Source organism: Mus caroli, chromosome 9 (genome assembly GCF_900094665.2).
Source record: "Mus caroli chromosome 9, CAROLI_EIJ_v1.1, whole genome shotgun sequence".
NCBI lineage: Eukaryota > Metazoa > Chordata > Mammalia > Rodentia > Muridae > Mus > Mus caroli.
In genome coordinates this window covers 16,401,283-16,424,848 of record NC_034578.1, presented here as the reverse complement: position 1 = coordinate 16,424,848, position 23,566 = coordinate 16,401,283, and the positions used below count along the sequence as shown (strand labels likewise).

Below are 23,566 nucleotides of genomic sequence, written 5' to 3'. Positions count from 1 at the left end.
GCCAGTTGTGCCAGCACCATTTGTTGAAAATGCTGTCTTTTTTTCCACTGGATGGTTTTAGCTCCCTTGTCAAAGATCAAGTGACCATAGGTGTGTGTATTCATTTCTGGGTCTTCTGGTTCTATTCCATTGATCTATCTTCCTGTCTGTTGTTGTACCAGTACCATGCAGTTTTCATCACAGTTGCTCTGTAGTAGAGCTTTAGGTCCGGCATGGTGATTCCACCAGAAGTTCTTTTATTTTTGAGAATAGTTTTTGCTATCCTAGGGTTTTTATTATTCCAGATAAATTTGTAAATTGCCCTTTCTAACTCAGAGAAGAAATGAGTTGGAATTTTGATGGGGGTTGCATTGAATCTGTAGATTTCTTTCGGCAGGATAGCCATTTTGACTATATTAATCCTGCCAATCCATGAGCATGGGAGAGCTTTCCATCTACTGAGATCTTCAATTTCTTTCTTCAGAAACTTGAAGTTCTTATCATACAGATCTTTCACTTCCTTAGTTAGAGTCACACCAAGGTATTTTATATAATTTGTGACTATTGTGAAGGGTGTTGTTTCCCTATCTTTCTCAGCCCGTTTATCCTTTATGTAGAGAAAGGCCATTGATTTGTTTGAGTTAATTTTATATCCAGCTACTGCACAGAAACTGGTTATCATGTTTAGGAGTTCTCTGGTGGAATTTTTAGGGTCATTTATATATACTGTGATAGTGATATTTTGACTTCTTCCTTTCCAGTTTGTATCCCCCTGATGTCCTTTTGTTGTCGAATTGCTCTGGCTAGAACTTCAAGTACTATATTGAATATGTAGGGAGAAAGTGGGCAGCCTTGTCTAGTCCCTGAGTTTAGTGGGATTGCTTAGAGTTTCTCTCCATTTAGTTTGGTGTTGGCTACTGGTTTGCTGTATATTGCTTTTATTATTTTTAGGTATTGGCCTTGAGTTCCTGATCTTTCCAAGACTTTTATCATGAAGGGGTATTGTATTTTTGTCAAATGCTTTCTCAGCATCTAAGGAGATGATCATGTGGTTTTTTTATAGACATAATTCTAAACCCATGTCTAACTTGGTAAGGCAACACGTTTTTTGAGGGTTACTGTCTTAGAGGGTGTACTGGCTAGTTTTTTGTCAACTTGACACAGCTGGAGTTATCACAGAGAAAGGAGCTTCAGTTGGGGAAATGCCTCCATGAGATCCAACTGTAAAGCATTTTCTCAATTAATGATCAAGGGGGAAAGGCCCTTTGTGGGTGGGACAATCTCTGGGCTAGTAGTCTTGGGTTCTATAAGAAAGCAAGCTGGGCAAGCCAGGGGAAGCAAGCCAGTAAAGAACATCCCTTTATAGCCTCTACATCAGCTCCTGCTTCCTGACCTGTTTGAGTTCCAGTCCTGACTTCCTTGGTGATAAACAGCAGTAAGGAATTATAAGCTGAATAAACCCTTTCCTCCCCAACTTGCTTCTTGGTCATGATGTTTGTGCAGGAATAGAAACCCTGAGTAAGATAGGGGGTTACTATTGCTGTGATGAATCACTGTGAATAAAACAACTTTGGAAGGAAAGGGCTTATTTGTCTTCAATGATGCACATATCATCGTTCACCAACCAATTAAGAAAAAAGAATATTAAAAGCTGCAAGGAGAAAAGACTAAGTAACATATAAAGACAGACCTATTAGTATTATACTTGGCTTTTCAATGGCGACTCTATAAGCCAGGAGTGCCTGGAGAGATATGCTGCAGTCTCTGAGATCACAGATGCCAGCTAGCTAACTATACCAAGCAAAACTTCCAATTACTATATATGGAGAAAACAAGATATTCCATGACAAAACCAAATCTAAACACTATCTAACCATACATCCATCCCTACAAAAGATGTGAGGCAGACCATGAGAGGAAACCTGGTCAAGCTGTGGCTTAAAGCCCTGGGGACCCAGAAGGGATGGTAGGAGCTTCACCTGCTCTTGAAACTAGGCCCCCGTTACATAGCCACAGTGGCCCCCCCCCGAGAATTGTGGCCATTAGTCATGTAGGGGTAGTGCCCCCAAGCCATTCTACATGTACATGAGGCATCCCTAACATCTCAGACCAAGGCAATAGGAAGCACCTGCTGTCAGACCCCCAACCTACCCCAAAACTGTATATAAGAACCTATCTAGAAGGAATGAAGATGCTGGAGAATTACTCTATTGTCTGAGAGCATCTGTCACATAAGAGTTGTAACACTGCCTGGGAAGAGAACTCCCTCTTGAAGCTTTTGCCACTAAAAGTTCCCTTGCACCTCAGGCTTGACTCGGCTCAGAGCTGCACTGTCAGCAACAGTGGCCGGGGCTGCAGGGGCAAAAGAGAGGCAGCACTTGCCCCTCCCTGCTTGTATCCTTTCCCCTTCGCTTGAACCCTCTCACTGGGCAGGGCCAGAGATCCCCATGGATAGATAGCTTATGGTACACAGACCTCCAAAAGGTACCAGAAGAAAAACTTCAACCCAAGTTTGTTAATTACACCTAAGAAAATACAGGAAATAATTTCACACCAGCAAAACAAAACAAGGGACACACACACACACACACACACACACACACACGCACACCCAATAACAACATCAAAATGACAGGTATTTATAATCATTGGTCATTAATATCTCTCAATATCAGTGGACACAATTCCCCAATAAAAAGACATGGGCTACAACTTGAGATCCATTCCATGTGCAAGAAACAAATAGTTTGACACTATTAATGATAATGTGCAAACAGGAGTCTAGCATAACTGTCCTCTGAAAACTCCATCTAGCAGCATCTCTAGATGGAGATGGAGCTCAGGGAGCCTTGTGGAAGAGTTAGGGGAAGGACTGAGAGACTTGAAGGGGATAGAGACTTCACAAAAAGACCAACAGAGTTAACTAACCTGTGCTCTTGGCTCCAAGAGATTGAACCACCAACAAAAGAGTGAGCCTAGGCTGGAGCTAGGCACCCTGCACATATGTAGATATGCAGTTTGGTCTTCATGTTTTGGGACAGCCCCCCCCAAACTGGAGCGGGGATGACTAAGCTTGCTCAGTCAGTCAATAGGGTCTTGAGGGTGGGATTGAGGATGCAAGAAAAAGGACAATTAAACAATATGATAGCATGACTCCAGCAAGTAGTGAAGCAAGTTTATTTTTTCCCAGGTTGCTTTTATATAATTCTAAGCACATGCAAAGAATAGGGTCAGTTCTTGGTCAAGGAACAAACAAGGCACAAACAGAGTCCCTTGATCATTTTATCTAGGGGCCTATTAAGATGATCAAAATACAAGGAACATATTTCTCGGCTGTATTTTTCTTGAGCCTACTTCCTTGTCCTAGTTCAAGGTCAAATATTTTTGCTGATTTCCTTGAAGTGGCATGAAGAACTCTCCACCCGAGGGCTGTTCCTAAATTTGTTAACAGCCTGTGGATCCTGCTCCCCTAACTGAGCCTCTGTGGAAGAGATGCACCTAGTCCAACAGTGACTTGATGTGCTAAGGTGGGGGCGATATCCAGGGAGTTCCTCTCCCTTCTCAGAGGAGAAGGAGCTGTGGATGGGGAGAGGGGCTGGCTGTGTGAGGAGGGACTGGGAGGAGGGAGGCTACATTCAGGATGTAAAGTGAATAAATATATAAATGAATGAGAAAGAAAAAGAAAAAAAAAAGACATGCGCTAACAGGATGGATGAGAAAACAGAATCTATAATCCTGCTACATACAAAAAAAAAACCTCAACATCAAAGATAGATATTACCTCAGAGTACAGGGCTAGAAGAACCTTTCCATGGGAGTGGACTGAAGAAGCAAGCTGGTGTAGTCATTCTAATATCCAACAAAATAGACTTTCAACCAAAATTAATCAACAGAGATGGGGACGAACATTTCATACTCATTAAAGGAAAATTACACCATTACATTTCAGTTCTGATTATCTGTGCTCCAAATGCAAGGGAACCCACATTTGTAAAAGAAACTTTACTAAAACTCAAAACACACATTGAATCCCACACAATAATAGTGGAAGACTTCAATACCCTACTCTCACAAATGGACAAGTCATTGAAACAAAAAACAAATAGAGACACAGTAAAACTAACAGAAGTTATGAACCAAATAGATCTAACAGATATCTACAGAACATTTCACCCCAAAACTAAAGAATATACGTTCTTTTCAGTACCTCATGGTACCTTCTCAAAAAATGACTACATAATAAGACACAAAACAACACTCAACAGACCCAAGAAGATTGAAATAATCCCTTGTATTCTATTAGATCACCTCAGACGAAGGCTGGACTTAAATGACAAGAGAAACAATAGAAAGCCCCACATATTCATGGAAACTGAATACCTACTGCTCAATGATAACTTGGTCAGAGAAGAAATAAAGAAAGAAGTTAAAGATGTTCTAAAATTCAATGAAAATGAAGGCACAACATACCCAAACTTATGTGAAACAATGAAAGGAGTGTTAAGAGGAAAACTCATAGCACTAAGTGCCTTCATAAAGCAATTGGAGAGCTCCTATACTAACAACTTAACAGCCCAATTGAAAGCTCTAGAACAAAAAGAAACAAACACACCAAAGAGGAGTAGATGGCAGGAAATAGTCAAACTCAGGGCTGAAATCAACCAATTAGCAAAGAGAACAATACAAAGAATCAACAAAACCAAGAGTTGTTCTTTGAGAAAATCAACAAGATAGATAAACCCTTAGCCAAACTAACTAAAAGGCACAGAGACAGTATCCAAATTAACAAAATCATAATTAAAAAGGGAGACATAACAATAGACACTGAGGAAATTAAAGAAAATCATCAGATCTTACTACAATAGTCCATACTCAACAAAACTGGCAAATCTAGACAAAATGGATGATTTTCTAGATAGATACAACATACCAAAGTTAAATCAAGAACAGATAAACTATCTAAACAGTTCAATAACCCCTAAAGAAACAGAAGCAGTTATTAACTGCGGAACCAAAAAATGCCCAGTGCCAGATGGTTTTAGTACAGAATTCTACCAGACCTTCAAAGAAGAGCTAATACCAATACTCCTCAAAATATTCTACAAAATAACCAAAAGTAACATATTAATTCATTCTATGAGTCCACAGTTACTCTGATACCTAAACCACACAAAGACCCAACAAAGAAAGAGTTTCAGACCAGTTTTGCTTATGAATATAGATGCAAAAATACTCAATAAAATTCTTGCAAACTGAATCTAAGAATATATCAAAATGACTATTCATCATAATCAAGTAGGCTTCATTCCAGGGATGCAGGAATGGTTCAGTATAGGAAATCTATCAACATAATCCACCATAAAGCAAACTGGAAGGAAAAAAATCACATGATCATCTTAGTAGGTGCTGAAAAAACCTTTGACACCACCCAATAACGCTTCATGTTGAAAGTCTTGGAGAGGGCTGGAGAGATGGCTCAGTAGGTAAGAACACTTCCGAAGTCCTGAGTTCAAATCCCAGCAACCACATGGTGGCTCACAGCCACCTGTAATGAGATCTGACGCCCTCTCTTGGCAGGTCTGAAGTCAGCTACAGTGTACTTATGTATAATAATAAAGAAATCTTTGGGCCAAAGCAAGCAGGGACTGAGCGAGTGAGGCCAACAGGAATGAGCAGAGGTCCTAAAAATTCAATTCCCAACAATCACATGAAGGCTCACAACCATTTGTACAGCTACTCACATACATAAAATAAATAAATAAATCTTAAAAAAAAGTCTTGGAGAGAACAGGAATTTAAGGCACATACATAAACATAATAAAAGCACTATACAGCAAACTAATAGCCAACATCAAATTAAATGGAGAAAAACTTGAAGCAATCTCATTAAAATCAGGGACAAGACAAGGCTGCCCGCTCTCTCCCTATCTATTCAATATATTACTCAAAGTTCTAGCTAGAGCAATAAGACAACAAAAGGAGAGCAAGGGAATACAAATTGGAAAGGAAGAAGTCAAAGTATCTCTATTCTCAGATGATATGATAGTATACATAATCAATCCCCCAAAATTCTACCAGAGAGCTCCTACAGCTGATAAATAATTTCAGCAAAGTGGCTGGATCTAAAATTAACTCAAGAGGTAACCCAATCACAAAAGAACACACATGATATGCACTCACTGATAAATGGATATTAGCCCAGAAGTTCAGAATCCTTCTTAGAAGGGGGAACAAAATACCATGGAAGGAGTTATAGAGACAAAGTTCAGAGCAGAGACTGAAGGAACAACCATCCAGAGACTGCCCTACTTGGGATCCATCCCATAAACAGCCACCAACCCAGACACTATGGAAGATGCCAACAAGAGTCTGCTGACAGGAGCCTAATATAGTTGTCTCCTGAGGGGCTCTTCCAGTGCCTGGCAAATACAGAAATGGATGCTCACAGTCATCCATTGGACACAGCACAAAATCCCCAATGAAGGAGCTAGAGAAAGTACCCAAGGAGCTGAAGGGGTCTGAAACCCCATAGGAGGAACATCAATATGAACTAACCAGTACTCCTAGAGCTCCTTGGAACTAAATCACCAATCAAAGAAAACACATGGTGGAACTTGTGGCTCTAGCTGTATATGTAGCAGAGGATGGCTTAGTTGGTCATCAATGGGAGAAGAGACCCTAGGTCCTGTGAAGGTTCTATGTCCTAGTATAGGGGAAAACTAGGAATGGGAATAGGAGTAGGTGGGTTGGGGAGCAGGAGGAAGGGGAAGGAGATAGGGGATTTTTGGAGGGAAACTAGGAAAGGGGATAACATTTGAAATGTAAACAAAATATCTAATAAAATATTAAAAAGTAAAATTAACTTAAAGAAATCAGTAGCTTTCCTTTATACAAATTTTAAATGGGCTGAGAAAGAAATTAGGGAAACAACACCCCTCACAAGAGTTACAAATATTATATAATATCTTGGTGTAACTTTAACCAAGCAAGTGAAAGATCTGGACTACAAGAACTAGAAGTTCCTGAAGAAAGAAACAGAAGACCTCAGAAGATGGAAATAGTTCCTATGTTCGTGGATTGGTAGGATTAACATAGCAAAAGTAACCATCTTACCAAAAGCAGTGTACAAATTCAATGCAACCCCCATCACAATTCCAACAGAATTCTTCACAGACTTCGAAAGACATTGGTCTCAACTTCATATTGTTTGTATAAAAGAGGGCTATGTTATTTTCAGTTAATTTTGTATCCAGCCTCTTTGTTGAAGGTGTTTATCAGCTGTATGAGTTGTCTGGTAGAATTTTTGGGGTCTCATGTATACTATCATACCATCTGTTAATAGTGATATTTTGATTCTTCATTTTTAATTTGTATCCCCTTGATCTCCTTTAGTTGTCTTATTGCTCTAGCTAGAACTTCAAGTACTATTCTGAACAGATAGGGAGAAAGTAGGCTTCCTTGTCTTACCCCTGATTTTAGTGAGATTGCTTTTAGTTTCACTACATTTAATTTGATGTTGGCTATTGGCTTGCTGTATATATATATATATATTTAATTATGTTTAGGTATGTACCTTGTTTTCCTGATCTTTCCAAGACTTTTTAAGATGAAGGGGTATTGGATTTTGTGAAAGCCTTTTTCACCATTTAGTGAGATTATTAGGTGGTTTGTTTTCTTTCAGTTTATTTATATGGTAGATTATGTTAATGGACTTTCCTATATTGAACCATTCCTGCATCCCTGGGATGAAGTCTACTTGGAGGCAGAAGAGTTTGAAGAGGCCATCAGATACCCTAGGACTGGGGTTACAATTGGTTGTGAATGGGAACTGCACCCATGTCCTCTGCAAAGGTACAAACATTCTTTTTGTTTTTGTTTTTGTTTTTGTTTTTGAGACAGAGTTTCTCTGTGTAGTCCTGGATGTCCTGGAACTCACTCTGTAGACCAGTCTGGCCTTGAACTCAGAAATCCGCCTGCCTCTGCCTCCCAAGTGCTGGGATTAAAGGTGTGTGCCACCATGCCTGGCCAGGTACAAACATTCTTATCTGCTGAACCAACATCTCCAACTCCAATGGTGTCTTAATTTTTTTAATTCGTAATTTAATTCTTCCCATTGTCCTCTCTCATCCTACCAAACTCATTTTTCCTCTTGATAAGTCTTCCTCTTTTTTGTGTCATACTGCCTGCATGAACATTGGCACATTATAGTGTGACAGGCCAGTGGAAAATCACCCTTGGCCTGTCCCCAAACCTGGGACTTGGAAATCATCACCCTCATACTCGGGGTTAACCTCCAAGCAGTATGTCTGTGCATGCTGTACTTTTCCACTATTCACTGTGCATGCTCCATTAGCTCATTGCACATGCCCTGAAACCCCTATAAAAGACCACTCCAAACATGTTCAAGGTGCCATTAAGGAGGACATTGGGCTGTTGACTGCTTACATAAGCCTCAGAGAGTGGGAACATCAGACTCAGATCACTGTCCAGCTGACCTCTTAGGAATGGCCATGGATGACTTGAGGGTCCTGGTGCTCTCTTTGCCTGACCACTGCTATCTCCTGCAGGGAGCAATGGGTAATTATCACACTATCAGAGCGACCCATCTTCTTTCTTCTGGATACCAGAACTACTTACTTGGTCCTGATGGAGTTTTGGGGACTCACCTCTCCTTATTGCTGAGGTAGGCAGATATCCCCACAAACCTCACCAAAGCCCAGTATATTTAGCTGTATCTGTCTCATGTCAGATACAGCTGTTACAGAAAAAAAGATAACAAAACAAGACAAAAAGATTTAAAGGAATTTGCTTTGCAGTGAGTACTCTGAGTAATAACTACTCATGTCTCAGTAAATGGCTAGATGGAAAATGTGTAAGTGTAAGTCCGAGGGTCTAAGAAAGTGTCTGAGGATATGAAAGCTCATGTTTAAGGTATGCAAATGCAAGTTGTAAAGGTATAAGCAAATAATCTAAGGTCATAAGAAATGTTTCAAATTTCTTTTCCCTCTCTATTTTGAAAGTTTGCAGTCTTAACATTAATCAATAGAGTTAGACTTAGAGGTGCTTCTCATTACATTAAAAACATTTCTGTCTAATCTCTATGTCTAGCTCTCTGGGAAGGGAAAAATGTTCATAACTTTTAACTCAAAGCTTTTTCTATTACTTGAAGGCATGATACCTGTTATCTTTTTCTACAATGTAGATATCAGTACAGATTATCAACAGTGACTGGGCCTGGTGCAAGAGTTCCAGCGAAGTATAGCAAGTGTGGGCAGGGAGGGGAAGTTGCTTCCACCATTTCTGCTGCTGCAGTTGGCTCCACCTCTGTCTCTGCTGTGCCTTCCAGGTTACTTGGTTACTCCTCACCACCCTGCACTGAGTCAGGTTGGGCTGGGCCAAAGTCAGTGAGGAGTGCGGCAGAGCTTCATGTGGCACTTCAGGAGAGCAGGCCTCTTCCCAAGTATTACAGCTCTAAGAACAGGAGGCTCAGACTATGGAGTAGTTCTCGCACCCCTCTAAACCTTCCTAATAGGATTCTTATATACAGTTTTGGGGTGGGTAAGGGTCTGACAACAGGTACTTTTCATTGGTTTGGTCTGAGAGCTTTGGGGAAACTTTATTTGCATGTGGGAGGTCTTGGTATTGCTCCTATGTGTCTGATGGCCACACACCTCTCTGTGGGGGACTGTAGGAGGCTGTAGCTACATGACAGGAGCCAGAGACCCAGGAGGCATGGCCAAACGTCCCATGCAGGTGGAAGTCACCACCCAGCAGGTCACTGGGGTTTCAGACCTTTGCTCAACTGGGGAGTAGGCTGTCTGTGCATAGCCCACCATCCCACACCTTATCCTCCACAAAAGGCTGGAGTGTTAGGTCAAAAGGATTCTTCCTGACACAGGGGACAAAATGGTTACTTATACTGCCTATTGGCATGCCAGGAAAGGTATCTGTCAAAACTGAACAGGCCCATGCCAACCTCAGTTTAGAGAGATGTCCTGAGGAAGGTGTCTCTAGGATGTGTGAAAGAAATGACTCAAAGTCAAATCACAGGTACAAACTTATAGCCTGTGTTCTGTTCAAGACAGTGTTCCAGACAGCTCTCTCCAGAGACAGTTCTCTCTTAAAATTCTAAAATCTCTCTGAATAGCTCATATCTTGCAGACCAAAAGCCCAGTCTTTTATTTACATATTAATTCAATCACCCACCCCAGGTTCCCTTATGATTATGAATCAGCATCCCATGACATGAGTGAGACTTCTGATTATTAGAGACAGCAAGCACATTGTTTTAAATGTTGCAAATGAATTCAGATATTCACCTGACGTTATAAGCTCAGACAATAAGCTAGCTGGGTAGGATCCCATCCTGAGATTACCATTCCCTAAATCTTTTTATTTACTTAGTATTTTTATGACAAGTTGGCTCATGGTACAGCTGCCTCTTCTTTAGATCTGTGAAGCCCCTCATATATTTCATATTTTATTCTTATTTTTGCAGGTGAGAAATTATATATTTCTGAACTCATGTTTTCAGAGTTCTTTCTCACAGCCTTATGGGCTGGCCTGAAGGTCTCAACATTTACCATTTTGCTGAGATATAGACACACCACCAGAGTTGCACTGCTTCTTATCATCATGGAGCCATTAATGTTAACTGGGAGAGCATTCCCCAAAGGAGGAACATGAAAATATGTACATTATTGTACAAACAAGCGTTATTCCCATAGTAACCATCAACACTCATGGAGACTCATGCCCTGCTGGTTCTGTTCCAGGGGTGGGAACTATGTCATGCCATTCTTTGTGCATGGCCATGCAGGACTCAGAAGACCCAAATTTATCAACAGGTAGATTCATTAGCTGAAATAATTCTACAATGTGATAGGGCACTTTACCTGCTTGATGTAAGATAAGGAGGTTATTATGTGGTTTTAAGAACAATTCTTGTTTCTATGCAAATCACTTAAAAACCATTAGAGGAAATTAGGGTTAGATCTACTGACAGCAGAGAAGAGTGGTCTTTGCCTCTTTCTCAAGGAGGAATGTTGTTTCTCCTTCAATCAGGTATAATAAAAGACAAAATCCAACAACTCCAGACAGCTTTCCAAAAACATAAGGAACAACTCAATGCCTTTGGCCAGTAGATCATTGATACCTAGATATGGAATGGGATATTGCCTTTCTTAAGTTCTCTTCTCCTTCTTTTTCTAATCCTAATAATTTTCTTCCAGTCTTATAATCTTCTTGTCTAAATTTCTTCAACAACCAATTCAAAATATTTCTAACTAGACCTTTAATTAGTTGTTATTACAGGATTATCAGTCTCCTGTCTGTGGTTCCATGTTCTGCTTCGTCCCTTGAGGTGTCCAGGTGCTGCTATATACCAGGTGGGAGAAGACAGAGAGCCCAGAGCTGGTGGGTCAGCCGGATCTTGGTCAGGCTGGGATTGCTGAGTGGGGTGACTTGGGGGGGGTCATTATCAGAGGATTTCAGTGTTACAGCTCTTTTAGACAGTATTCAGTGAAACAGCTCTCTTAGATAATATTTGGTTAAATAGCTTGTATGTATATTTTATTCAGAGTGAATAAGGGCTATATAAATCTTGGAGAGTGGGAAGGAATTTTTCAGGTGAACTTACATTGGTTGAGGCTTAAGGTACTGGGAATGCCTCATTTGTATGGAAAGGCATTTCAGGTGCTTCCTGGACAGGTTCTTATCAGGAGAAAGGGAATTGAACCTCTGTTTTCATCTAGGACTATGTGACATTCCTTAGGTAGAGGATGTGGGGATCTGGCTCTCTCTATAAGGTCAGGCAGAGAAGAGAAAGCTTTCCTGCTGGAAAAAGGAGTCCTCAGAGAGCTGTCTGGTCATGGTAGACTATGACCTTAATAGCAAACTCAACCTACCTATGAAATCAGAGGCCTACAACCAGATTATGTCCTTATGGTGAAGATAAAGCTTGCTCCACGGACTTTGACAACCCCACACAACAGGAAGTAGTCTAATGATAACACTGTCCTTTCCCCAGACCCCTAGTTATCAATAGTAAACAAAAAAAGGGAGAAATGTAGGGTCACAGGCTAGTGAAAAATCACCATGGTTCTGGTCTGTCCCTGATCTTGGAAATCCCCATCCCTATGACTCAGGGTTAACCAACAATGTAGCACTTTTCTGCTAGCTCAATGTACATGCTCTAAAGACCCTATAAAAACTTCCTCTCAGTGGGAGTGGGTGGGTAGGGGAGTGGGGGTGGGGTGGGGGGGGAGGGTATGGGGGACTTTTGGGATAGCATTTGAAATGTAAATGAAGAAAATACCTTATAAAAAATTGGGAACCCCCCCCCCCCAACCAAAAAACCTTCCTCTCAGCCTAGGTGGCTGCTCTCTCTGTTCCCAGCCCGAGGCAGCCACCATTCTGGATTTCTCCCCAATAAATCCTCTTGTGTGAGGCTTATTGCTGTTGGGTTTCAGACCTGGAAGAATCAGCTGAGGTGCATGTTTAACATATCAATGTGGACCTGGCCTCCAGGTTCTCCCAGCCTCCCTCAATCCTGTTACAGGAATGGTTGTTCACTGCCCTCTATGTTGAACTTTTCCAAACAAGGTGCTAGGCTTCCTCTCACCCAGCAGCTGCATAACAGGCTAAAGAGTGTCCTTTCTAGGTAGGTTATCATAAATCTCTTCTAGGCAGCATGGTTAATCTCTGTTTCTTCCAGGCTGCTCAGCTGGCATGAGCCTCTTCTAGGCAGCCCAGCTTGAGATTATCTCTTAGTAATCCTAACTGCTAATACACACTTGGAAAAGAAGGGACCTAGTGAATCTGATCTATTTCAGGAACTTCCTGATGCCACTGAGTTGTTTACTTCCTGAGCTTAAGGAACTTCCCTGCAGGACAGAATATTTCACCTCTTAGTAAATAACCTGTGACTTAAAGAACTTTTCCTGTAGGACATCCCGTGTCTTTCCAGCTGATGTGCCAAACCATTGCTCTTAGGCGCTCATGGGTGTTTTGGTTATGTCTAGAACACAGTGTTCACAATACTCCTTTCCATCCTCCAGTTTATATTCTTTTAACCCTTGTTTCCTCGATGTTTCCTGGGCCTTGGAAAGAAGGATACTGATTTCCTATTTAAGGCCGAGAACTGGAGTCGCTTATTCTTAGCACTTTGATCTATTTTAAGTCTCTGCATTACCCACTCACTGCCCACTGGGGGTGGGGAGTGAAAGGCCAGGGTTGAGAGGAGCATCAATATATGGGTATAAACATTTAGAAGGAAAAATTAACAGACAACAACATTTAGCAAAGCCAAAATAGTAAGACACTCCCCTTCCCCAGAGTCTACAGCTTATTCTGAGTCTATTAGCAGGAGCAACAAGATAAACCTACTTTTCCAGGCTTTTCCTACTCATGTCCCCCCAAATTTTCATCTTTCTATTCTGCTTTAGTAAAGATCTAGGAACATACAGTCACTAGAAGAATGTAGTGACAGGAGAGACTGCAAGAGTTACACTAATATTAAATATATAAAAAGCCAGTCGGCAGAAAAAGACTTCCTCATGGGGCTTTATATAACATGTACAACATATATGAAGCATGCTCAAAAGAAGCCCTCACATACTTAGGAGAGGCAGGTACTATATAAATGTCATGTTAAGGGTCATATTTCATTTTCTAGGCTCTTTGTTCTCTAGGCCACTCCCATTCTCAAGAGTGCTCTTCACCACCTTTAAGTCCTTTCCTTCCTTTCTTTCTCTTGTGTGTGACCCTATATTCCTGACTAGTTTGAAACTATTTATGTAGACTTGACTGGACTCAACTCACTCTTTCAAACCCTGAATTAAAAAAGTGTGGGTCTCAAAAGAGTCCGGTCCCCAATGAAGGAGCTAGAGAAAGGACCCAAGGAGATGAAGGGGTTTGCAGCCCCATAGGAGGAACAACAATATGAGCTAACTAGTACCCCCAGAGCTCCCAGGGACTAAACCACCAACCAAAGAGTACCCATGGTGGAACTCATGGCTCCAGCTGCATATGTAGCAGAGGATGGCCTAGTCGGTCAGCAATAGGAGAGGCCCTTGGTCCTGTGAAGGTTCTATGCCCCAGTGTAGGGGAATGCCAGGGCCAGGAAGCAGGTATGGGTGGGTTGGTGAGCAGGGGGAGGGGAGAAAGGATAGGGGGTTTTCGGAGGGGAAAGCAAGAAAGGGGATATTTGAAATGTGAGTAAAGTAAATATCTAATAAAAAAAAAGTGTGGGTCACTATGCCTGGTCCCAATTTTCTTTTAGTTATTATTTTGTATAATGTGGTTAAGAGTGCAGGTGCACGTGTGAAGGCCTGAGGACAACTTGTGGAAGTTCGGCTCGCTCACCCGGTCTTGAACTGAGGTTACCATTAGGCTTGGAGGCAAGCTCCTTTACCCTGTGAGCCATTTCATCCACCCTACTTTCCTTTTCGTACTAAACTGTCTTTACTTCTAACGAAGTGTTTCTCGTCTAATTCTGTGACTAGAGACACAAGTACCTGGATACTTAAGTGGGTGCATTAAGGCTCACAAACCTAACAGGAGCAACTCTGGGTGACGTGTGCGCTTTGACAGGTCTGTCCTGTGTCCACACGGGCACAAATCCAGTCGTTGGTCTGGTTGTCAGGCCAGCAGAGTCTCTAAATCGACTTGGGGTAAAGCCACTCTTGGGGCAGGAAACGGTAACTGCCCTGCCTGAAGGGGCGTAAACTCAGGGTAAACTGAAGCGCCCGAAGCCGGAGGACACGTAAGTCGAAGAAAACAGCAGTGACATCAGCCGCCCTCCGCGGTCTCTTACGCTCCAGCCCTGGGTTGCAGAGTTCTTTTTCCATCTCCGTGGCCGTCAACCTGTATGAGACGCTGGCGACACTAAATAAACTCTTGCCCTGAACGTCTTCCAAACAGCGCGAGCAGGGGTCGGAACCGGTTTTGCAGCCCCAGGCCGGGAGCGGAAGTGCCGTTGGTGGTGTTACCTTCCGACTCTTCCGGCGCGAGCTCTAGGGTGTGAAGCTCCTTTGTTCCTCAGAGGCGGGTTCCGCCCCTCGGCGGCTGCACTTCCTCGGGCTGTGCGGGCCAGCGCGGCCCGAACCTCCGCTGCGCGCTTGGTTCTCTGTCTTTATGGTGCAGGAATTGGCGCGTTCAGGTGAGTGCGAGGTGAAAGCTGTTGAGAGGGCTTTGCCACCTTGTATTTACAGACGCGTGTATCATCAGAAATACGGCATCCTCTTCGCACGTCCCTTGTTTCCAACACTTAGTTACATTTGGGTAGAAAGCCATCTCTTTAGTTGTCGGTGTGCATGTAAACGCGTGTGTACTGGAAAAACAAAAAACAACAAACAACAAACAAAACCTTAAACCAGTATTCATTCATTGTAGCTGAATTTCTTAGGCCCTACCTACAGGGATTTCAAACAAGGACCTGTAGGAGGAATGGGTGGAGACTATTGAAGTATTTGGGTTGATTTATTTCTGCAAAAAATGTTTGGATGAGTTGTATTGATGGAAAAAAAAAATAGCTCTGGCCTTAAAGGAAATAAAAGTTGATCCTGAAGCAAATAATGACAATGACCGGAGAATGTGTTTCCCCAAATAACATGTTCCATTGTGGAAGACTTATTAGTGTTTTTATTTGTTTATTTATTTATTGGTGTTTTATTTGTTCATTTCTTGTATATGTGGATAGTTGGTTATGGCAAAGCGACAAAATTCAGCCTATATTCTTAGGCAGCTTGTAGCAATTGGAGAAGCTTAATACTTAACAAAGGAAATAAATATGAGACTGCAAATTGATGAAGACTCAAAGTTGAGGGCTATATTTTTTCTGTCTTTGTATGGAAATAGGTAAAATAAAGAAAAAATGGCGATTTAATCCAAAATACTAGATATTGGAGTTAGTGATGCTGAAGGGAGTGGGAAATAGTCACCTCTCCCTCCTCCTAAAGTATTAGCGAGTGTTGGGACTGCCTTTTTCAGTGTGTCACCTGAGTCTCTTTGGAGATCATTGTTACTGTTTGTTAGGATTGACAGAGGCAGTATGATAATGAAAGAGAGAGGAGACCTCAGCAGAAGGCGGTTTTCCTTTCCTGGGAAGGTGGAGAGTGTGTGTCGAGGTGCAGGGGGCTTGGGGTTTGAGAGGGCAGAAAAAAGGCTGGAAATTTTATCTGTATGTTTGTTCTTTGTAGTCTTAGGACGGAGACATGCCAGTAGTTGCTTTATCATATGTTGAGTGTTTTTGTAAGGTTTTCCCTGGCTCCTGACTGTAGATCATGTTCTCTTCACTGTTGGCTTTCTAGTCAGTATGCTGAGTCAGGAGTTTCTCAGCCCCTCTGATGCCCTTTACTTTAGATTATTAACTCTCCGATGTAATGTTACACTCGTGTTCCTGAAGAAGTTGGGTCTCACTGCAGCGCTCTTGCTTGCAACGATAGTGCTAGAGGACAGTTCTGTTAGGTCGCCTGGAAAATGCGTACTATTTCACTTTGGAGGTGGAAGCAAACTCTGCTGAGAAGCTATTGAAGTAGACACGACAGAATTTATTGCAGTTCAGTAATTACCAGATGTCGAATGTATGGAATCGGCAATTTCACGAGTATTGCTTCTAGGGGGCTAGGTACCAGCAAATCAAGGTTATAGTAAGATGTTAATAGATGCCCTTTAATATTTGGATTTCAGCAAGGAAAGTTGGCCACAGATGGAGAAACAATAGAGATAGATAATCACCCTCCTAGAATTGTTTTTAATATAAAACTTAACCCTAAGCTCCCTATTTTTGTGCATTGTCTCTCTTAGTTGTTTTAACTAAGGATCTATGCGACCATTTTATCAAGCCAACAAGTAGGAATGTCTTTGATTTTATTTTATTGTCTCCTATATTAGAAGAAGGTTTAAAGCCAAAATGGAATGCTTTTCTACAGTAAACACTATGACTGTGGGAAATCCAAGCAAGGATAAAGTTCAAGTAAAGCCTGTGTATTCTTTTCTTCTGTATTTATTCATTTGCTTGAGATGTTTCAATTTAGTGGGATTCCCCAGGCATAGCTTTAATCTAAAAGCAAGATTGACTGAACTCATGCATTTTTAACTGATATGTTTTTAGCAAGAGCTAAATCATAAAGATACATCCCTGTCCCCTTAATCTGAATCAAGTGGCGATGTATAAGACCTGGCATATAAAAGTACCATTTGGGGATTTAAATGAAGAACTTGAAATTGAGAACACTGTTGCTCTCAGTTTGTGTATATTTCAACTCCCTTTAGGTTGATGGTGTCTGTGTAGAGTGGGGGCTTATATAGGCCATTTAAGAACTTGTCTTGTTAAATACCAAGAAGAAAGAATTGTTGGTGCCTGGAGATACATGCCATTGTTATTTATTTATAATATTTATTAACTGACTTTATTTACTATTTTTCTTGATACTTAGGGATTGTATATTTTTGTGTATGATGCACTAGTTGAGCAGCATTTGTACAAGTGTAATGACCAGACGAGGATAGTTGGCTTGTCTGCAGCCTCAAACATGTTTCTTTTGTGTTAGGAACATTGGAAATCTTTTTTGTCTTTATTTGTAAGGATTTTATTTGTTTTTATTTTTGCATATGAGTGTTTTGCCTGCATGTATGTATGAGCACCACATATATGCACGCTTCATTCTTCTCATTCTTTTTCCTTCTTCCTTTTTATTCTTTTGCCTTCTCTTGACAGAGAGCCTGAACCCAGTCTTTTATATACTGAAGCTACATCATCAAAGCTTTGACCATTGTTAACTTTTTTTAAAAAAAAGAAATCCTTAAATTTACATAATTTTTATGAATCCTGAATAATTAGTCCAAGTCCACGCTTCCTTAAAACAGAAACTAAACACAAAGTAAAAGCATATTTCCTTATAGTGTTTACCCAGCCTGGTCTTCATGGGTAGCTGCACATAGCTCTTGGAGTTTCCTGGTACAGCAGACAGCAGTCTTTAGTAACTACTTTCCTTTTTAAGTTTCTTTTTAAATGTTTTCTCTTTTTATTCGTTTTTTAAACATTGGATATTTTATTTATTTACATTTCAAATGTTATCCCCTTTCCTGGTTTCCCCTCTGGGGAAAACCCCCTTTCCCATCTCCCCTTACCTTGCTTCAATGAGAGTGCTCCCTCCCACAACTTCTGCCTCACCACCCTAGTATTCCTCTACATTGGGGCATTAAACGTTCACAGGACCAAGGGCCTCTCCTCCCATTGATGCCAGATAAGGCCCCTTCAACTCCTTCAGTCCTTCCCCTAACTCCTCCATTTGAGTTTCCTGTGCTCAGTTGATGGTTAGCTGTGAGCATCCGCATCTGTATTGGTCAGGATCTGGTAGAGCCTCTCAGGAGACAGCTGTATCAGACTCATGTCAGTACTTCTTGGCATCCACAATAGTGTTTGGGTTTGGTGGCTGCATGTGGGATGGATCACCATGTGGCACAGTCTCTGTATGGCCTTATTCAGTCTCTGCTCCACTCTTTGTCCCAGTATTTTCTTTAGACAGGAGCAATTCTAGGTTAAAATTTTTGAGATGGGTGGGTGGCTCCATCCCTCAAGGGGTGTGTGTGTGCCTAACTTCTGGATATGGTCTTGACGGGTTCTCCCTCTCCTTTGTTGGGTATTTCAGCTAATGTCATCTCCAAGGGGTCCTGAGTGGTTCTTGTTTGCCTGGCAGTGGGGCTTTCTGGTTGCTACCCCCAGTTCCCCATCCCTCATTGCTACACACCTCTATTCAATTTCCTGACCCTCGGTACGTCTCTTCCATCTCCTCCCATACCCTTTTTTTACCCTCCCCCTCCTCTCTTTTTCCCAAGTCCTTCCCACCCTCTACCTTGATCTTTTTGTTCCCTCTTTTAAGTAGGACTAAAGCATCCACTCTTTGGTCCTCCTTTCTCTTGAGCTTCATGTGGTCTGTGAGTTACATTGTGGGTTTTCCACACTCTTTGCCTAATATACACTTATCAGTGAGTACATACCATGTTTGTTCTTTTGTGATTGAGTTACCTCACTCAGGATGATATTTTCTAGATCCATCCATTTGCCTGCGAATTTCTTGAAGTCATTGTTTTTAATAGCTGAGAAGTATTCCATTGTGTCAACATACCACATTTTCTGTATTTAGTCCTCCATTGAGGGACATCTGGGTTGTTTCCAGCTTCTGCCTGTTACAGGAAATATTAAAAATGGCCCCATCCCACGCTATACTCCTATTCTTCCCTTAACCCCCTATCTCCATCTTGCTGCCTCCATGGCTAACCCCAGGCGGTGGTCTTCCCAGCTCCAGTTTGCCTGTCTCAGAGTCCCTTGTACCTCCCTAGCCATCCTCCACCTGCAGCTAGTTGTCACAAATCCCCTTAACCCAGTAAATCAAAACTCTAGAAGCTTATAATTATCAGTCAGTTTATATATCAATACATTTTCAATTTACAAGATGCCCACATAATAATTTTAGAGCCAATTGATAATGATACAAACTGCATACTTAGATTAGACAAGTTATCATATGATATCTGCCCAGGATCATCTGTTGAGAAGAAGTCTCTGTTAAGATGTCTGGTGTAGCTGGGCGGTGGTGGTGTACACCTTTAATCCCAGCACTTGGGAGGCAGAGGCAGGTGGATTTCTGAGTTTGAGGACAGCCTGGTCTACAAAGTGAGTTCCAGGACAGCCAGGGCTACACAGAGAAACCCTGTCTCAGGAAAAAAAAAAAAAAAAAAAAAAAAAACCCCCCGTTAAAAAAAAAAAAAAAAAAAAAAAAAAAGAAGTCTGGTGTAAGTAATTCTGATAGGTCTGCCTTTATATGTTATTTGACCTTTTTCCATTACTGCTTTTAATATTCTTTGTTTTGTGCATTTGAATGTTTTGATTATTATGTGACAGGAGGAATTTCTTTTCTGCTCCAATCTATTTGGAGTTCTATAATTTTATTGAAGATATTTACCAGCCCTTTAAGTTGGGAATCATCGCTCTCTTCTATACCTATTACCCTTAGGTTTGGTCTTCTCATTGTGTCCTGGATTTCCTGAATGTTTTGGGTTTGGAGCTTTTTGCATTTTGCATTTTCTCTGATTGTTGTGCCAACGTTTTCTATGGTATCTTCTTCTGCCCCCGAGATTGTTTCTTCTATCTCTTGCATTCTGTTGGTGATGCTTGCATCTATGACTCCTGATCTCTTTCTTAGGTTTTCTATCTTCAGGGTTGTTTCCCTTTGTGATTTCTTTATTGTTTCTATTTTCATTTTTAGATATTGGATAGTTTTTTCATTTCCTTCACCTGTTTGATTGTGTTTTTCTGTAATTCTTTAAGGGAATTTTGTGTTTCCTTTTTAAAGGCTTCTTCCTGTTTAGCTGTGTTCTCCTGTATTTCTTTAAGGGAGTTATTTATGTCCTTCTTAAAGTTCTCTATCATCATCATGAGATGTGACTTTAAATTAGAGTCTTGCTTTTCCAGTGTGTTGGGGTATCCAGGGATTGCTGTGGTGGGAGAACTGGGTTCTGATGATGCCAAGTAGCCTTGGTTTTTGTTGCTTATGGTCTTGCTCTTGCCTGGTTATCTCTGTTGTTAGCTGGTATTGCTGTCTCTGACTGTGGCTTGTCCCTCCTGTAAGCCTGTGTCAGCACTCTTGGGAGATCAGCTCTCTCCCGGCAGTATTTGGGTATAGAGAGCTGTGGCACAGGGTCAGCTCCAGGCACAGATGGAAACCAGAAGCAGAAACTACTTTTATGTAAGAACAGAAAGGTGACAGACTACTAAGGTTAAAATAATTTATTGCAAAGTTTTAAAATTTATGCAAGTAAAGTAGCTAGTTTTCTCTAATATGTCCCTAGGCATTGTCATCTCCAATCTTTCAAGTAGTCAGGAGAATGAAGTACTAACTTTTTATATGCTTACATTATATATCATCTTTTAATTCTCTCATCTTTATTTTGTCATCCTAGCAATTCTGTAGCCTCATGTATTCACCTTTTAATACTGTTAATTTCTAATAATATATAAGCCTTTCTCCTATAAAATAAACCCATCTATCATTTGGTTGTTTTTTATAGATTCCTTCTTTTCCTATCCATGACTCTTCTTTAGACAACTCTCTATTCTTGATATCCTCAAGTTCATTCTGACTAATTAATGCAGCAGTCATTGGACCGAGGGCACATACGTCTCCTCATAATTCCAGTTTCTACCAAATCTTGTAAGAAGCAATTTCTACAAAGGACCATGTAGACTTTAATGGCTTCTGTGGTTACATTGTCTAGATCCTTTCCCATGGCCCTAAAGGCCAAGTGGAAGGTCTGTTCCTCGTCCTCCACAGCCTCATGACCACCTCCAGTCCTCATTCCTGAGAACCGCATTTGTTTAACTTATTATGGTGTGGTTAGTTCTGAGTAATGGGGGAAGTATATTCCCAAGAAAGAGAGATTAAAAGTAAAATAGAAAAGATAGCAGATCAGCTTCAGGGCAATAGCAACCATCAGCACACTTGGGGATCAACAGCCTGGTGATGCTCCAGGGGCAGGAATTATGTCATACCTCCCCTTCTGCAGCTGTGCTGGACCCAGCATATCCAGGTGTCCAAGTCAGAGAAGAGCAGTTGTGAGCCACCATGTGACTGCTGAGACCCAAACCTCAGCCCTTGCAAGAACAGAAAGTACTTTTAACTGCTGAATTATTTTTCCAGTCCCTGTTAGTTATTTTGGAATCTTCACTTAATGGTTTTCAAACATAGTTTTCCTGCAGTGCTGTAGAACATTAGGATGGATTCTTCCTATTTTACTGTTCATTTAAAAAAGATTTTCATGTGAGACTAAAAAAGGAATAGGTCTGATTATTCTGAGGGCAGGGCCATCCCAGTGAGAGGTGATTCAGAGGCACCAGGCCCATGTCCTTCCTTATTTGTTTTAACAGCCAGAAAAAGAAACTGGACACTTAGATGGTGGCTAAAAGCCTTCAACAGAACAAAACAAAACAAAAATGGGAGAAGAGACTAAACTCCTGCTGATTGACTGAGAATACAAAGGAACGTTAAATACAGTGCACACGACAGATTGAGTGCAGATAATGAGAGCCATAGATTGTCCCTGCCTTACCCCCTCCCACCCTCCCTCCTTTCCTTTGTTCTTTCCTTTTCAGTGTTAGGGATAAAACCCAGGTCCTTGAACATGCTGGGCAAGTGCCATACTTCTGAGCTGTACTCCAAGCCATTCTTAGTAAGTTTAATATCAACTCCTGAGATACAGAGTTAGAAATATGGGGTAATTGGATATATTGTATATAGGGATAATTTATTATACACAACATAAAACATATATTTGTAATCAATTATTCTTTTGAAAAAGTGGAGTTCTATAAAATATAATGCCTAAATGGAAAATTTACATATTAAATTGTTGTTAAATAAAAGGAATTCAGAACGCTGAGGTAGGGGATCACTTCTTCCAGCATGGGCAACATAGTAAAGAAACTCCTCTCCCTCATTAGAAGGAAAATAAAGATCAAAAGGCCATGAATTGAGTGTGGGGTCTTCACTGACATGCACTAAAAGTAACCAGCTGACACAATTCATGAAGTTCATTAATCATAGGACTCAAATTATATTTATACCTGAAGATCTTATTAAAGTTTTCTTTTTTTCTTTTTGAGACAAGGTCTTTCTATACATCCCTGGCTGTCTTGGAGCTCATTGTGCAGACCAAACTGACTTCCTGAGAGCTGGATTACAGACACATGCCACCGTGCCTGGCTCATCCTATTAAATTTAAACATGTGTCTCTATAGTTTTAAAGAGTTAAAATGGAGAAATTGGTATGCCTCATTCTTAACTGTGCACTTGATCGGATTTCATAATAGTCACAGTAACTATTGCCCTAAAATAAGTTCAGAATATATATTTTTTAATGTTTGGAAGATGGCCTTTTTCTTTTTTGTCCACACTGGCCTTGAACTCACTATCCTCTCTTGCCTCAGCATCTAGGGGTTTAAAGTTAGTTTTTGTCATTTACGAATTGACTTAATGGGTGCTAGAGAGATGATTCAGTGGTTAAGTACTCGTTGGTGCTCTCCCAGAGGACCTGGGTTTGATTTCTAGTACCCTCATGTTGGCTCTTTGTATCAGGAATATACCCCCTTCCCCTGTTAGAATTCACACTCAGAAAAAGTAAGGAGAAAAGTCTCTTTAAAGATAGTGTGAGCCTGGCTGTGGCTAATGTCTAAAGAGGAGCTGGCCACGGATAGATTTTACTAACTTAAGTACACTTTAGGCTTAGTCCACACATAATACTGTCATCCTTACATCTCTTTCACATCTTGGCCCAAGGTTATACTTTGAACAGTGTATCAGAGACAGGAGCTTGCAATTTAGGCAGGTGGGAAATTTACACAGCTATTGATTATATCCAGAATTATTTTAAGTGTACCATGTTGTTCTTTTTCAAATAGTCATTACTCAGGCTCATCTTGCCCACCTGGCAGAATTATGCTTTCCTCAAGAAAAAAACAGGGTTTTTATGGCAGGCAGTGAAAGACCCACAACGTGAGGACTCCCCCACGTTCTGACTCAGGAGAGGC

General features: G+C 41.1%; 1 protein-coding gene across 4 annotated transcripts in view; it reads left to right on the top strand.

The window, feature by feature from the left end:
• Positions 1–15,009: 15,009 nt before the first annotated feature.
• LOC110302590 (zinc finger protein 345-like) overlaps positions 15,010–23,566 on the top strand; it is a 26,995-nt gene continuing 18,438 nt past the window's right edge. For 3 of the 4 annotated variants that reach the window (XR_002378816.2, XM_029482114.1, XM_029482116.1), the window contains exon 1: positions 15,035–15,139. The gene's annotated coding sequence lies outside the window, so the exon portion shown is untranslated. Of the gene's footprint in view, positions 15,140–23,566 lie in introns of all 4 variants that reach the window. The other variant, XM_029482115.1, reaches the window with a different exon arrangement.